A 6,181-nucleotide genomic window follows, 5' to 3' on the forward strand; every position below is an offset into this window, starting at 1 on the left:
GGCCGTTCACCCGTGTGAGTGCGTAGGTGGACTTTCAGATTACCCTTTGGTGAAAAGCTCTGGGGGCATATGTGGCATCCATGCGGTCACTCTCCTGTGTGTCGCATGGCATGTTTTTTTTTTAAATCACCTGAACGCTGTGTCTTATAGTCACACAGTTGACATTGGAAAAGGCGTCTTTGGCGTGGCTGCTTAACATCTGCAGTTGGTGGACTGTTGGAAGAGCACAAATCTGCACAAAGAAAACAAAAGTGTTTGTGAAGTGCTGGATATTTTTGAAACAAAAATGTTTTTGTGGCACTTCACTCAAGAACTGCACTATATATTTATAAGTATTGCTGAGTGTGGGAATCAATATTTTTTTGTGACCACCTTCAGTTCTTTGACATGAGCTTAGTTCCAACAAACAAGTGTTTCCGCACTAAATTTTACAGAAACGCGGCCTTTGTAACCTTGATTATCAAATGCCAAAGACAACAATGAAAAGAGAATAATGCTAATTGACAGCAATTATCTGATAAAATCTTGAAGGGAAATTCAAAAAGGGTACTGCAAAGCATAATATTCCAAATATATTCATATTCATTCTTTTACCAACAAACACCATTGAACATAATTCCTATTCGGCCACAGCTTTTTCAAATTTTTCATATCTCGCTCTGCATATAAGCATGCCCCTAAAATCATAATTAACGAAATTGCATGCTAATCTACACATCACACAGCAAAACAATAGAATCGTCACTTGCAATTTATTTAGTGCTAATGCATAAAAAGGACGAAGATGCCCGTAATAAAGAGCATCAAATACATCCACATAAAGAAAACGAAGGAGAAATTCTATTACTATCTTGCAGAATCTAATAATATTTCACAGCAACACTTGTAATGCATAAAACTACAATCTTCTTTTCAAAGACATGTAGATTACAATGAGGCATTGCGTGAATGTACCAAAACTTTATGTGAACAAATGCGTGACCATTACAGAAAACATTGAATAATCAAGAAACCAAGCCACAGAAACAATTGGTTGCAAAAATGCAACGTGCTTAAAAGATACAGCTCTCAATTGATTTGATTGATTTGGGGGGCTTAATATCCCAAAACCACAATTTGATTATAAGAGACGCCGTAGTGGAGGGCTCCGGAAATTTTGACCACCTGGGATTCTTTAACGTGCACCCATATCTGAGTACACGGGCCTACAACATTTCCGCCTCCATCGGAAATGCAGCCGCCACAGCCGAGATTTGATGCCGCGACCTGCGGGTCAGCAGCCGAGTACCTTAGCCACTAGACCACCGTGGCGGGGCATACGGCACTCAACGAAAACATTTAAGGTAATAAAACAATGCAGACAACATGTGTTCATATATAAGAACGTTTTCCATCCAAGATTGACCTCCCAATCTCCTGATGCCTAGAGAGGAAGAGAGAGGAAGAAAAATTACCAACGGTAAAAGTAGGCACAAGCAAACTCGCTAAGCACACAAAAATTGCTGCTGAATAAAATACCACAATTCATTGCACAATTTTTGAACTAGCAATGTCATTCCTGTCAAGTTTTGCTACAACGGTGATCATTTTCCTTTAGAGCCTTTAGCTCAGAAGCCTCAGTTAGGCGATTCATATCCAGAGCACAGTGTGGGCCTCAATGTGAAGCTGCTGCAGTAGCACCTACATTTTTCTGAGCCTGAGCCATGTCTCTACAATACATTTTGCTCTTTTATGCAACAAAGACTGTCGATAACCTTAAAACGAAGGATTGACACACTGGTGAAGTTTTTCACAGCAAACAGCGAATCAAAATTTCATTCTTGTTGCCACTGTAATAGTTAACAGGAAACAGTCAGAGGAAAATGAACCATTCACCTATATAAGCCTATATAATAAAAAGAAACATGAACGAAACTGAATTCCTGAAAAGATATATCCATTTTTTAGAAAAAATCGCCACGCCTGTGCACAGCCCTGTCAATGTGAAAGCTGAAAGAGCGCTCTTTCGGAGCCTTTTTTTAACACTTTTTGGGTAAATGCTGCAAGTACACTCACAGGGTACCCACCACGCCATTATTAATTGTATAGTAGGCAGGCATTCACAATGCCATCCTTCGTCACTCTTCGAGAAGAGTGGTACTACCCGCTGCACACCTGCAAGAAAGTTTGTGCAATTTTTTTGTGCTGTAGCTGGCGACAGTGAAAAATTGTGCCAGAAGCTTTTGTAATCCAAACAATGGGTACGCGCTATGCTTAATGAGTAAACAAGATGAAGCATTTGTACACAGTCAAAGCATTCGACGACCCACTTATTGCACATTGTGCATTATGTGACACCTGGTTGTTCCTTTTCTGCTCTTTGTGCAATGCCTGTTAAGCGACTGTTTAGGCTGACCAGGATGGGTTTGTCCTCCAATATGTGTATCAGCTTCCACAGATATGTCCCTTTAGATAGGGCAGTTGCGTCAGCATAACATTATCTGGAGGCGCATCTAGTGCTCCGCAACATAGTCGTGCATGGGCAGATGCACATATCACCAGTAATTTGAGAAAGATCAGATCAAGCCCCTTCAAGGAGAGTCTTGACAGGTTAAGGTTCTTGCATCAGGCGATATAAGCTTTTAGACCCTTGTATGAGCATGCACGGTGCATGTCAGAATTCTACTATATGTCCGACAAAATGAACGAGCAATTATTTACCAGCTCAATAACAAGACAAATATTAAGTTAACCTTACATGATGTCATGGAGGTAAAATGTGTAATTGATTAATTGAGCATATTCTCCTACGTGGACTAGAAAACACAAAGAACATTAAAAAATGCAAACACTTTTTCACAATGCCAGAACGATGAACAATAGCCCCTCGCTTCATTGTCAAACATAATGAATGCTACATTGGGCAGGCAGAGGTACAGAGAGGTCAACAAAGAGCGCACACATGAAGTGACCACAAATGTTCGCTAGTAGAGCATCCGAAACCACCACAGATTACTGAAGTAGGCCGAGTGTAATGACACAACAGCTCAAGAAATGGGACAGTGGCAGAGTGCTGAAAATAAAGGGGTAGTGACACCTTTTTTTCGGAGGTGAGTTTACTCTGCCATACAATTCTCCTATATAAAAAGATGACTCTGAGCAAGTGCGATGCTCGAGTCAAGATGGACCGTAGTGCGAGCGCTAGCAGCGATGACATTGTTTCAGCCAGATTACCAATACGAAAGCTAGAAATGGCTATGCTGTCCTAGAACATCGAAACCACAAACGTGCGAGCCCAAAACAAACTGGATAGGTGGTGATTAAAATGAACCACACAATCACAAACTTATTTCAGAAGCATCGTGCAATGTATGTTTAGTGTAAAAACTGCGCAGCGACATTCATACAAACGAGTTACATTTTTAATCATGTTCACCTAAAAAACAATACGCATGAGCCAAGGTACTCATGACTGTGGTTGCATGAAGTGTCATAAGATGTCGACACAGTCCTTGCAGTAACCTTGCATTTTTTTTGCCTTTTTAAGCATACGAGGATACCGTACACGATAAAAAACGTCTTGTGACCTTGCCACAGTGATGATTCAATCCTCTCTAAGTAAAACGTAGTTTAAATGCAATTAGCATCACCAGTTATGGTTTGCGAAAGCGTAAAGGTAAACGCTTGCATAGGTACGTAAATGTTTAGGTCTGGGGAGCCAACACGTTAAGGAGTTTCAGAATAGCGCACCGCGAGCCCTTGCGGTGCGGTCGCTAGCACTGCACATGCGTCGTAACGGGAGTCGGCGTTCGCGGCCCGCACGCAGAAAATCTGAAATTGCATGCGGCGATCGCGGCCTGCATGTAGCCCGCAAACGCTGGTTTCGAGGCTACGATGTCGCTGCAATCGTGCGGTGCAGTTTGCAGCAGAGCAAGCGCTATCCTACAGCTCATATGGCGCCAGCAGCGCTTGCAAACGGTATTTGAAAACTCCCTGTTGAAAAACATGCGTTCCGGTATCGGTAAGCGCAAATCGGTATTCGGTAACCTGTTAACGTAAAGAAGTTCACAGCTAAAAACCCCTAATATGTCCAAGATCTACCGATTCCAGTTCGATGCGGCGCTGATGCAAGCGTGGGTCGACTTTGTGCGGCGTGGCCGAGGCGGAGACTGGACGCGAGCAAAGCGGAAGTTTGTTCGCTATACTTTACTTCGTACGTGTACACGCACAACATGCAGATGCTGACTGACTTTAAAATGTCGACGAAAAACCTCTGCCATAGTTGTTCTGTGGCTCCGCCTTAAGAAGTCATGTCATCCCAATGTTGCACACTCCTGCTGCTACAGTTGCAACATGTGCGGCATACGTGCGCTCCGCTGCAGATGACCGAAGAAACGACGCCAAGGGAGTGACATGCCTAGAGCATAGAGAAAGAAAAAGACAAGAGAGGACACTTCGCGAAACCTGGCCTTAGGAAGTGCGTCACGACTACGTAACGAACTAGTGCTCTCACCAAACGTCAGAGGAAAAAAGTTATAATCAGAGGAAAACGTCAGAGGAAAAAAGCGCAAAAAAAAGTTATAATCAATGCAACAGAATTGTTTTTACTAAATAATAATTATACGCCCAAATCTGGTATGTTCTTTATACATAAAAACAATTTATTCAGCACACCTTACGCGATTATTTTTCTTCAGCTGTACTGTCATAAACACCATCCACCCAGCGACAAGCCCATGCATGACTGACAGCGGGAAGCTTTCGTCGCTTTCGTCAACGTCGGCTGCGTCGACGTTTTCGTGCGTGATATAACAGGTGAAGCAAGTTTTCAAGCGAAGCTTGTTGAATGACATATTGTTGGGCTTGTTGGGTCATTTTTGCAGAAAACGGTTACACCTGCGCGAATAAGACACCATGCAACAAACATAGAAAGATGCACACACACACGTTGCGCTTCGTGTGTGCGAGTTTGTTTTTTACGTGGCATCTCATTCATGCAGTTGTAACCTTTTTCTGAAGCTTGTAAGGACGGGGAGGTTCGCTAAAATGAAAAAAGTTTGCGGTGGCTAGACGGGAACATTGTGCAACGTATGCAGTATAGCAAAGGCGGCATGGCGTCAAGTCGAGGCGACGCGTGCTGCGTCATCCACGGACGCGAGTGTCTGTGCGCTGAGCATAGCTGGGCAGCTAGGTAATAGGCTCGGTGGCTCGGTGCAAAATATTGAGAAGCGTTGTTGGGGCTCGCATGCTTCACGACGCGTTTCCTGAAGGCTCGGAACACGAATAATTCTTGGTGGGCCGGAGGCAAATCTGGACTAGCCAAGTGGCCATCATCTTCGTTTTTTCGCTAGCCTTGTGCCACTAGTGCAAGCTGCCCACAAATTTTTTGACGTTTCAAATATAATTTTACCGCACAAATTTCAACTACGATTTTTCTTCCCAATGTACTGCTGATACTACGTACGCACGAAGGTGTTCTTAAGTTCCCAGGCCACGGTACTATTGCATTAAAAGGGATAGCGGCCTGGAAACTTCTGAAGATCTTTGTACGTGGTCTTGACGTCTATCTATATAAGTCAGATTTTTATGGGTCAGAGATGTATCACTGGTTTTGTATTGTGCATCGATTAGCTAATCATTCAAAGGGGTTTGCTGGTACACTTATGACGTGTACATATCTTTTTCGTAATTTGACAGCGAAGCATCCACTTACTAACATTTTCAGACTGCGCTGATGCCATGCCGTCCGGCGGTACAAGCTACGGCAGCTACTGCTGTGTATCGTGGTGCTTCAACAATGGCAGAACCCACAAGAAGCCTGGGACAAGTTTCTTCCACATACCATGAGACGGCAGGTGTGTTAAAGCAGGTGTGTTAAAGCAAAAACTACAACAGCTTTTCATTGCAACACACGGAGTATAAATAAAAATGGGGGTTTGCTTTCTGCATTCCTGTCGCAGCATGAGCATTCGTTCGATGTCATTGCAACAACTTAGACGTGGTTGCGAAAAGGTGAAACTTTCTGTTTTCCAGGTTACAGAACAAAATCAAATGCGCGGGTTTTACGTTTACGTGGGGGAGGCGTTGCTTTGTTCGTTCAAGATAATATGCCTATCGCACAATTGAAACGGCCACATATAGTTGCAATGACATTGAATCCCTTTTTATTCGCCTTGAGTATGACGTCAGTATTGGTGTAATT

At 43.2% G+C, this 6,181-nt stretch overlaps 1 long non-coding RNA gene across 1 annotated transcript; it reads right to left on the bottom strand.

The window, feature by feature from the left end:
* Positions 1-556: 556 nt before the first annotated feature.
* Positions 557-2,356, bottom strand: LOC142786343 (uncharacterized). The gene is made up of 2 exons (XR_012889014.1): positions 2,067-2,356; positions 557-1,423 (listed from the first exon to the last, which is right to left on the bottom strand). It is a non-coding gene; the product is annotated as an uncharacterized LOC142786343 (long non-coding RNA).
* Between the last annotated feature and the right edge of the window lie 3,825 nt (positions 2,357-6,181).

Source organism: Rhipicephalus microplus, chromosome 2 (genome assembly GCF_043290135.1).
Source record: "Rhipicephalus microplus isolate Deutch F79 chromosome 2, USDA_Rmic, whole genome shotgun sequence".
NCBI lineage: Eukaryota > Metazoa > Arthropoda > Arachnida > Ixodida > Ixodidae > Rhipicephalus > Rhipicephalus microplus.